The sequence below is a fragment of the Bidens hawaiensis genome, unplaced genomic scaffold (assembly GCF_021521415.1).
Source record: "Bidens hawaiensis isolate Kalapana, Puna unplaced genomic scaffold, B.hawaiensis_p1.1 tig00002306_1, whole genome shotgun sequence".
In the NCBI taxonomy this organism is placed as follows: domain Eukaryota; kingdom Viridiplantae; phylum Streptophyta; class Magnoliopsida; order Asterales; family Asteraceae; genus Bidens; species Bidens hawaiensis.
This window is the reverse complement of record NW_027491123.1, coordinates 1,230,771-1,242,124: the sequence shown is the minus strand read 5'-3', so window position 1 is coordinate 1,242,124 and position 11,354 is coordinate 1,230,771. Positions and strand designations below refer to the sequence as shown.

Sequence of the window (11,354 nt, the reverse complement as noted above, 5' to 3'; positions counted from 1 at the left end):
CAACGACTGTCAAGTAGCAACCGACAATATGCTTTCCCGGGAACGCCCAAACCAAACTCTGAAGCCAGCGTGCAGGGCTGGCTCAACATCTTTAGCGGCCTAAAACTAACTATGATAAGGCCTTTTTTTTTCCTTTTCTTTATGCGTATAGCACTAGAGGGTATCCAAGAATTATGGAATTTGGATTAGGGACCGAAAATCCCGATCCTGGAAATCGCAATTTTTTGGTACCGGTACCGGTATCGAAATGTTCGGTTTAGTACCGGTATTTAAGGTAAAATTCGGGAAATACCGGTACCGTACCGGTCCTGAAAACTCAAAACCTTGGTACCGATTCGGTACCAATCGGTACCATACTGATTTTTGCCAATCCCTAATTTGAATGATACGCAGTGATAATAGATATGAGGCAATCCTCCTTAGCCTGTGGCCATCAATAAGTCATAAATTCTAAAAAAACTATACTTTAAAAAACTCATAATACATAACTCCTATTTAAAATAGAGGTCCTATAAAATCAAAGGCCTAAAGCCTTCGTCTCATTTAGCTTACCCACAAGACGACCCTAACAGTGTGGACTCGGTTAAAACAACACAGTCTGTCTAGAACAAGACAACGAGACACTCTCAATTAAAAAGTGTTGTGGCCTAAAAAAAATAAAAATAGTCATCATTCTGACCAAATAAAAAATTTACTTGATTATGTTACCACCTACGAATCTAGTCATCTCATACCAATTCCAAACTAAAAAAAAAAGATAAAATAAAATAATAAGAAAAAAGCTATAATTCTATAAACAACATCTGTGAGTCATGGGAAGTTAGACAACTCAAATTCACACGCATAATATATATGCGTTCAAATCCAGCCATTCCTACAACTTCTCAATTCTCCATCATAATATAACCGCATTACACATTACTCACTCCCAAATCCTCTGCTTCCGTCATTTTCACACAATGAACGCTTTGGCCGCAACAAACCGTAACTTCCGTCACGCTGCTCGTCTTCTCTGTTTGGACTCTAAGGTCGAAACCAGCTTGTTGATCCCGTATCGCGAAATCAAGGTACGTATGACTTGTAATCAGTAGTAGTAGTTGATTGATGATTGATGAGTGTTGAGTGTTGATTGTGTGATGTTTGGAATAATGATCAGGTGGAGTGTACGATTCCAAAGGATGACGGAACGTTGACGTCGTTTGTTGGATTTAGAGTGCAGCATGATAATTCTCGTGGTCCGATGAAAGGCGGAATTCGGTATCATCCCGAGGTGATTCGACTGGTTTCGGTTATAGTTTTGAGTTATGTTTGTGTGTGGAGTGTGAATGTGTTTGTTTATTGATTGATTCGTGATGGTTATGGAGATTTAGGGTTTAGAGTTTTAATGTTTTGGATTTTATGTTTATTGTTTAATGCAATTAGTTAGAGATTTTACTGATTTTGGTGAGAATTTGTGTTTGGGGAATGTAATTTGTTGATTGAGTGATTTTGGTCCCACATTGTTATGTTGTTAGGGTCTGCAGTCTGCTCTCACAAAACAGAGCAGACTGGAACAGAACGGGCCTAAATGACCGGAAATGTCTATGTTTGGTGTGGTTTGGTTTGGTTTGGTTCGGTTGTATTTAACAGTTTTTTTTTTAAAGCTGGTCACTGTTCTACATGTTTTAAAACTTCAGTCCTGTGTAGTTTGTTAATGAAATCGGAACTGAATTACTTTTAGTAGCTTTCAAACTGTGATCACGGGACTGAACCGAATTTCAAACCAAAACGAAATTCGTTAGTTTTGGAGTTTAAGTTCTATACAACCAGTTCCAGTCGAATGCATACCCATAAATCATGTCTGCAATTAAAATGCAGTTTTAATGTTGTTGACTAATTGATTTTGATGACAATTTTGTTTTTGATTTTCTATTTTTGGTGTGGAAATAGGATGACTAAAGTTGATTTGGGGATTGTATTGTTGGAAATGAGAGCATGAATAGTATCTTTGTGTCTATGGCCTTGTTTATTTTTTAGTACTTTTGTTCATTCTTACTTTAGTAGGAACCATGATGAATAACTCATGGATTTTATATAAGTTTGCAGCATCTAGCAAACAATTTTAGCCTGGATTTTCATGTCATAATTAAAGGGAAAATAAATTATTGCATTAATGAAACGTCTTGAAAGTTGCATGATATGCTTAGTATTTTGGTTTTTACAAGGTTGAACATGGAGAGGTGAATGCTTTGGCTCAACTAATGACTTGGATGACTGCGGTGGTCAATGTTCCTTATGGTGGAGCCAAGGGTGGAATTGGGTGCTCACCATAGGAATTGTCCACAAGCGAGCTTGAACGACTTACCCGTGTCTTTACACAAAAAATTCATGATCTTATTGGAGTAAATACCGACATTCCAGCACCAGATATGGGTACCAATGGCCAGGTTTGTACTGTTGATCATATTTATGATTCTTGCTATATATTAAAGAATATTGTACATTACACAAAAGTCTAATTTTTATTGACAGACCATGGCTTGGATTTTGGACGAGTACTCGAAATTCCATGGTTACTCGCCAGCTATTGTGACCGGAAAACCATTAGTAAGCATTTATGATATCAATTTAGACCATGTTATAACTATATTGGACTATCTGCATTATTATAGCATCTCCTTGATTACTAGGATCTTGGTGGATCACTGGGAAGAGAGGCTGCAACAGGCCGTGGTGTTGTTTATGCCACAGAAGCGTTACTTGGCGAACATGGGAAGTCAATCAGTGGCTTGACTTTTGCTATTCAGGTATGGTTTGGCAATTGGCTTTAAAGGCTTGACAATTGCCTAAGATTTATTGTATTGACCAGAAAGACAATTGCCAGAATTGGCTTTAAAGGTGATACTTTGACGGTCGTGGTTTTGACTTTTTTAGGGGTTTGGCAATGTGGGATCTTGGGTGGCTAGGCTGATTCATGAAAAAGGTGGTAAGATCGTTGCAGTGAGTGATGTTACCGGAGCCATAAAGAACCCAAATGGTATTGATATACCTGCATTGCTTGGGCATAAAGAGAAAAATGGGAGCTTAAGTAGTTTTGATGGTGGAGATGCCATGGATGCTAATGAATTACTTGTTCATGAATGCGATGTACTTGTACCATGCGCCCTAGGTGGTGTTCTTAACAGGTATGGCCATGTTTTTTTTGTTTTTTTTTTAAATTACCACCCAATACCTGTTTTTATAGAAGTTACATATAAACATTTTAGATATGTGCCTAGAAAACAGTTGGTGTAGCTGCAAAACATAAAAGTCTTATCTTGGAACATTTATTATGATAAACGCTGATGTCAAATGAAAACCTCTAATGTTGACATTTGAGGTCAAAATAACAGATGCATTTCCATTTTCTAAAAATAGATAAGTTGACTTTTAAGATTAAAACCGGTGATTTCAGACTTCAAATTTGTTATGATTCTTTAATATTTGATTTTCCAGTTCTATGATTTTCATTAGTCTAATTCGGATTTGGTTTTATTTTTATTTAAATCGTCGATTGAAGAGAAAATGCAGGAGACGTTAAAGCTAAGTTCATCATAGAAGCAGCAAATCACCCTACTGATCCTGAAGCAGACGAGGTACCGTTTACATATAAATTATGCATATTTATTAGATATATTATATAATACTTCTATATATGTTTTATTTCTACAGATTCTATCAAAGAAAGGAGTTATAATTCTTCCTGATATATATGCAAATGCTGGAGGTGTGACTGTTAGCTACTTTGAGTGGTTCAGGTATTAATCTAATAAAAAACACACTTAACATTTTGGTTCTTCTCGTATATGTATCGATACCAATTCTCATTTTTGGTGTTTGAATTTACAGAACATGCAGGCGTTTATGTGGAACGAAGAGAAGGTGAATGAGGAGTTGAAGAAATACATGACAAAAGCTTTTCATAGCATAAAAGGCATGTGTCGAACACATGATTGCAACCTTCGGATGGGCGCCTTCACATTGGGTGTCAGTCGAGTTGCGCGCTCTACCGTCTTAAGAGGATGGGAGGCTTAACTAGTCTTGCTTTGCTTATATTAATCGTGTACAAACTATACGCCAAGATTCATGTCTGGTTACATATAATAAGTAGTGATGAATTATAATCTCTACAAGGCCCCTTTTTTGGTTGTTATGGATTTGTTTAAACACTGAAAAAGTTGCTAATTTATTCATGTTTTAACAAAATCGATTTTCATCATTGTGTGCTCATCGGATGTTAAGTTCTAGTGTATTCCATATTCAAACAGGCTTGAAAAACCAAGATTCAAACCAGATATGAATTAAGTTGCTTTTTAATTCTAAATCGAGTTAGATTCAAATTTGACTTTATTCAGAAACAATTTATATTCCAATATGCCAGGTAATCCAAAATTGATTCGAAAAACAGCCATAGTTGAGAAGAAGGTGAAGGAACTCGTCGTTTAGGAGGCTGCTAGAGGAAGGACCTGGATGTGCTAACTGACAAACTCCTTCACCTTCTCAACCAGGTTTGTTTTCGAAGCTGTTTACAAGATCTTTATAACACGTTAAAAATATTATAATTAATGTTTTACATTGAATTCAATATCAAATACTAATTATAACATTTTTAACGCGTTACGTGAAGAAAAAGCATGTATTTTCTCTAAATCCAAAATGCTATTGTTCAATAAATACAGAATGACATTGTTCAAATGTATTTAGATAGTTTCTCTTTTTGAATGTCACATAAACTAAGGATTTAGCTACGTGAAGAAATAATTTAAAGTAAACTAACGTGTTACATGGAGAACCGCCATGCATGACTTCCACCGACATAGTGATGATCATTGTTTCTCTCTGTTAAGTTCATTTCTTGCTGACATCAATTATATAGGTGAAGCATTTTGCATTTCACCTTTTCATGTTTGTTATTTTAAAACAGTGTTTTTGTTAAAAGTCTTCAAGTCAACGGACAAAATTCTATTTAATAAAATGGTTTCTAAATTCTAATAAAAGAAATTTAAAACCACATACATCTCATCACCCTCCTCCCACATATATCATATCTCATCACTGTTTCCATTCATCATCACCACAATGAAGACTCTCACACTAATTCTTCCTGTATGTTTTTGGTTTCTCTTGGTTTCGTCACTTTGCAACATCTGTTTTTGTAATAAAAAATCAGATCCTGTTCTATGCATACCCATGGAACGGTTGGCTCTTATTGATCTCAAGAGCAATCTCACAGACCATGCAAACCGTCTATCTTCTTGGGTAGGCAAAGACTGTTGTAGTTGGTCCGGTGTTGTCTGCGACAATATCACCGGTCACGTCCAAGAGATGCATCTTCGTGGACCTGACTTATTTAATTTATTACCTTATCACAGCACATGATGTACGTTGAACAGGGGTTACGAGGGTCTTTGTTGTTGGAACCTGGGTATAAACAAATAAATAACAATGCATTTTATGTGAAGGCCTGGTGTTTTACAAATGAAAACATATAGGCAGAACACATACCTTTATTTAAGTTCTCGTACAAAACTTATGACTAAGACAAATTTGCATAGTTGTTTATTTCCCTTTCTTCCCATGCTTCACACCATATCTCATTGCCCTTAGCTCTTCTGCTTCGTCTATTATCAAACTGTGGCTGCACCCTGTGAATCCAAGCATGTCTTTCTCATATCTGCAACTCAGCCAACAATAAACTTTCTCCCCTTTATTTTAAAATTGTCCTGACTGGTTCTTGCATTTAAATGCATTTTTGACTTTTAAACAATGAGCTTACCTTAAATGAAGAGCAATATAAGGTTCTCCTTTGCTCCTAAGTTCAACTAACTTTTTCCAAGCTCTTGAATCTCCTAAGAAAAACAAAGGGCATTGTTGATAAGTTTTGAATCCGAATGTGTAAACTCAATTACTTTGTGTGTTTCTTCAACAATAAATATATGTCTCCTCTATAGAAACTAGCCTGCATTGACCAAAGTCAAACAAAAGGTTTTTTATTCTCCCTTAAAATGTAAAGATTGCATACATACCCCTTTGACCATGTAATAGGAACCTTGCGATACGGTTTTTTCTGGAGTTCTCGCAGTAAAGACTCTAGAATCTGAAAATCATCTTTTACATCCATAAAATGCATCCAGTCTAAAATGTCCTTAAAATCACTGCAAATAAGAAGACGCTATTGTGTTGCAACTTGCAAATGTTAAAATATTAGCATATTAACATGTCAATTAGCATGCCACGGGTCAAGCAATGTCGAAACCGATTAGCAATAGCAATTCTTGCTGGAAAATACATATGTGGCAAACACAAAATTAACATGTATTGCACCTAAAATCCCCAAAATTAACATGCATTATACCTAAATTCCATAAATTAGCATGTATTACACATAAAATCCCCAAAACTAACATGTATTATACCTAAAATCCCCAAAAATAACAAGTATTATACCTAAAATCACAAAATTTAACATGCATTATGCCTAAAATCCCTAAACTTAACATGCATTTTACCTAAAATCCCCAAAATTAAGATGTGTGAGACCTAAATTAACATGTAAACCCTAAAATCCCCAAAATTTGGACTTACTCGTAGTTTGGTGACGGAAGGCTAGAATTGAGAAGCAGTGGTGGCAGGTTGTTGTCGTCGGAAGGAGGCGGTTGTGAGGTTTTTTGGGAGGGAGAAGGAGTGATCGATGGAGGCAAGATATATAGCTCCCAAATTATTTTAGGGCGTTACTCTGCTGAATTTATGGATATGGTTAGATACATATTCCTGGTTATAACGGTTCATTAAATTATATATTAATCTTATCAATATTTAATATTTTACTATGGTAAAACAAGGATATGATAAAAAATAATATTTGATTTTTTTAAAGATATTATTCATAGTTAAGAAACAATTTTATAGTAAAAAAAATAAGCGGGTCATGAGTATCGCTAAACTCATATAACTTTTAAAGTAGGTTATAGCATCTCATTTTTTAAAATTTTTAAAAAATCATAACTCAAATTTTAATACCAAAATAAAAAAAAAGTAATATAACCAAAACACTTATATAGCATCCTGATTTCAAAATAAAAAATAAAAAAATTGTTGGTTTTGCTAAATTATACATATGTGTATAACATTTGTTTTTCAGTTTTAACCACGTATATACATATATGTGCATACATATTATTTTTATATACATATATACAATTAATATAAATGATAATGTACATATGTGTATATAATGTAACTGGAGATTAAATAAGTATTATACACATATGTATAATTTAGCTAAATCGAGAATATATAGATTTCATTTTTTTGGAAACCGGGATGCTAGATAAACATTTTGATTTTTTTTTTAAATTTCGTTTTTTTTGTTTTATAATTTTTTTTAATAATTTTTCGAAGTGGTTTTTTTAGTGGCCTAAAATGATTATCAAAGTTCTAAATTTCAAAAAAATCTCTTAAGATCCTCACCCTATACATATATATTTGTGTGTGCAATTTAATAATATATCTATTCGAAAATTATGGATTGATTCATCTGTTTAATTTAATATAGTGAAAAATAAAGTTTTCAATAAATTTTATACAAATAACTGTATTTATAAGTTTTTTATACAATTATCGTTTAATGCGGTTGGGTCTTTTAAAGGGAGTATCACAACGAGGTAAGAAGTATCACGTAAACCAAAGATGATTGAGATATGCTTGCATAAAGTGATGTGTTTAAAATGAAAATGATTTCAGAAACTTGGTAAGAATTTGTTTTAAAACTAGCATTTACTATCCCGTGCGTTGCGGCGGGGCGGTTGAAAACAAATTTTGTTAAACAAATACAGATTTGCACATGGAAGCTGGCGTGTTAATTTATCAAACATGGATCATGACTAATTGGTTGGCTCAATAAGAGTCAATGACGGCATTTAAGAGCCCATTAACCTTAACCTAATCATTTTATAGATGGAGTATTAAAGTGTTTTTGTGTTTGATAGAAAACATTTCGAAGTTGTCGTTTTGAAGCAAAATGTGAAAAGTAGAAACAAAAATGCCAAATACGACACCAAAAACCAAAATCATACTTTAATGCATTAGCAAACAAATGACAGTCTATAATGATATAAGCATTTTACTTCATCAGACAACTATAAGCACATCTTTAAAACAACGAAAATACAGGACTAAAGGTAAAGCACACAATGCATTCGTTAATGTCACCATAGACCAAAATTACAAATATTTTGCAGACAGATACTAAACGCAAAAGAAAGACAGTTGTTATACCCGGAAGTTTGAAGATCCATAAAAAATTCGCCATCACCAATTCAACATCCTCAACCGTACTGAAATAACATGCAAATCATCAGATTGGTAATTCCTAAAGAAACTAAATGGCTAAACCTGGATGTCTGACGATCGATCAATAATCTGGTGAAGAAACGGTCAACAGACAAAGACGACGCAAAAGCGATACTTGATTGATGATCGAAAGAAGAAAGTGCATGACGAAAAGAAAGCAGGAAGCGTTCTTTGTGAAGCATCCTGCGATTGAAACCATCAAAGACTTCTATCGTCTAGGGTGTGACGGTTGCAGCTTTTGGTAGGAGGCGGTGGCGATGGGGTAATTTTGTCAGGAGGAGGATGAATGTGTGGTGGCAACTCCACAAAACTCCAAAAGTGGGTGGGTTTTACCGATAGCGGGTACAATCCCATCACAACTACCATTACAAACACCTTATGCATAATACACTTCTAATGCAAGAATTACAACTCTTGATGTATAGTTTCTCCCAAAATTATTGTTATTATATAAATGGTGGGAGATTGAACAAACCTTGACATTTTATATAAAATTGTGCCAATATACATGATAAACTCCAGCATGTATTTAAATTGAATAGGCCTATGAGCACATACATCAATGTGTATGTGCATGGCTTGTGGACACGAATGTCCAACCAAAGCTCTAGGCTTACACAGCCGGGTTTTATTATGAGATATAGTCATTCTCATAAGATCCCTTGACAATCACATAATCTTTCTCTAACATGTGTAACAAAAGACATATAATTTACATACTTCTTCGGTCTTCCTAAATAATTTCGAAAAATGTGAGATTTTCTTCAAGTTGTTTACACACAAACGTGTAGAATATGTTATGTTTATGAATATAGAGAAGCATTAAGAAAAAAAATTGACTAATAAGTATGCGAAAATCAAATTTGAAAAAAAAAAGAAAAAAGCGCATATGAATTTTATATTTTTTTTGTCCTAGTTATTAGTGTTTAACATTTGTTCTACAATTAATAGATTGGCTCACATGCAGGTCTCACAAAGAGGAGCTAGGTCCATATAAGAGGGACCGACCTGTAGAAACTAAGCTTGGAAATAAACTTTCGTAATCAAGTCTGATTGAAAGTGTAAAACTAAGTTCTCAAGATATTTGCTATTGGTATGTTTGTAATGCTAAGTACTATGTTTGTAATGCTAAGTACTCAGGATATTTGCTATTTGTTAGGTCCCATTTTGTGTATTTTAGTCTTTTGTATGAACATTTGTGTATTTGGACTTTAGCTGTTTGCTTTTGTATGTATTAGGCCTAAGAGAAATGACCCAAGGAAAATGTAAACAAGCCCATTGGGCATTTGAAAATAAAGTAACTTCTCATGCATGCTCCTCTATAAATAGGGAGCATGCCATGAGAAAAAGAGACCTTTTGCAAAACTTCTAACTTAAACATATTATCTCTCTCACTAATCTTTCTCGTTTCTCTCACTTCTCTCTCTCTAAACCCGAAATAAACTTCTCAAGATCCGAAACCACTTAGGTGACTTAGTGTGATTTCCGCTAGCACTAACTTTGGTTGATCCAAAGATTGTTGTTAGATCCACCTGCGTCGGGATCTACAATTGGTATCAAAGCTTCGGCTCACTAGTTGAGGATTTTTGGATCACAACCTTGGGTCTTGATCTTGAGGAAAAGTAAGATAAGCTTCTTGCAAAGAAAACCACAAAAACAAGAAAAACAACAAAAATACAAAAAGAATCGGTTTCAAGTTGATAATCATGACTTAGAGTGTGTTTTTGGTGAAAATAAAAAGTGTACTAGCCTTTGATCCAAAAGTTGTGGGTTTAAAAGTGTTAAAATTGATGTTACGGGTCTTAAAAACTGTTAAAAGATGATAAGTAAGTTTTTCGTTCGCATGGCATGAAAGTTTGTGTACCTACTTTTGACCAGAATTGACAAAGTTAGGTGGAACAGATCCCTAGAAAGATTGTTTCTAGAAAAACATAACTTTTTCGCATCAGAAAGGTTTTTGCTTCGCTTAAGGTCATTTCGCTTTGCATAGACTTTTTCGCATCGCATAAGTCTTTCGCTTCGCTTGACTTTTTCGCTTTGCTTGACTGTCTCGCTTCGCATTACTGTTCATCATTTCGCTTCGCACAGAAATCTTTTTGCTTCGCGTGGAACAACTTTTTCGCTTCGCTTGGAGATTGTTTCGCGCGAAATTCTTTTCTGTTTAAAATTCAAATCTGTTAGAGTTTTTAAGTGTTTGAGACTGTTGCAACCATGGCCAGTACTGATTCAGAACTGTTGAAGGGGTATTTGTTGTTACAGAACCAAGTGGGAACACCTACTAAGCCTCCAAAGTATATGACTTTAGATGATAACTTTGCCGATTTTAAACGGAGGTTTATGAACTTTATCTCATTGACTGACTCTGTTTTAATGAGATGCTTTGAGCAAGGTCCTCATGTTCCCGTGACTGTCACTCAAGCTGGGGAACAACTAAAGACTCCTGAAAACTATGATGATAATGCCAGAACCTTGATAGAACAAGACAAGAAAGCATATCTCACTTTGACAGTTTGTCTTTCAAATGAGATCACTGAGACTCTACGTAAACACATAAGTGCAAAGGGTTTGTGGGATGAACTTGTTGAGAAGGTTGAGGGCAATGCTGAGATAACGGAAAACAAGAAAGCCCTATTGAAAGAAGAATTCAATATGTTCAACCATCGTCAAGGTGAAACTGTGTTGGACTTGGTGAAAATATTTGAAAAGATGATGGTTAGAATGAGAGCTCCCAGTGTCAACATCACCAACTCAGAAGTCAACCACAAGTTGATGAATTCTTTGCCGTATAGTTGGAGTACTAACACAATCACGATCAAGAGAACCACAAATTTGAATGCAATGACAAACACTGATTTAATTTCAACAATCAAGTCATTTGAAATGGATGAGCAGATGAGAATGAACAATCATTTGAGTTCTCTTAATCAAGCTGGGATGAATACTGCATCAACAATTCCAACTGCTTTTCTAAGAAAACCCAGCAG

General features: G+C 34.8%; 1 pseudogene across 1 annotated transcript; it reads left to right on the top strand.

The window, feature by feature from the left end:
• The first annotated feature begins 959 nt into the window (after nucleotides 1–959).
• On the top strand, nucleotides 960–4,104 carry LOC143615697 (glutamate dehydrogenase 2-like; annotated as a pseudogene). Its single transcript, XR_013150517.1, has 9 exons — nucleotides 960–1,067; nucleotides 1,157–1,270; nucleotides 2,205–2,426; nucleotides 2,512–2,586; nucleotides 2,670–2,786; nucleotides 2,914–3,164; nucleotides 3,539–3,614; nucleotides 3,691–3,771; nucleotides 3,862–4,104. The product of XR_013150517.1 is annotated as a glutamate dehydrogenase 2-like (transcript).
• Nucleotides 4,105–11,354: the final 7,250 nt, after the last annotated feature.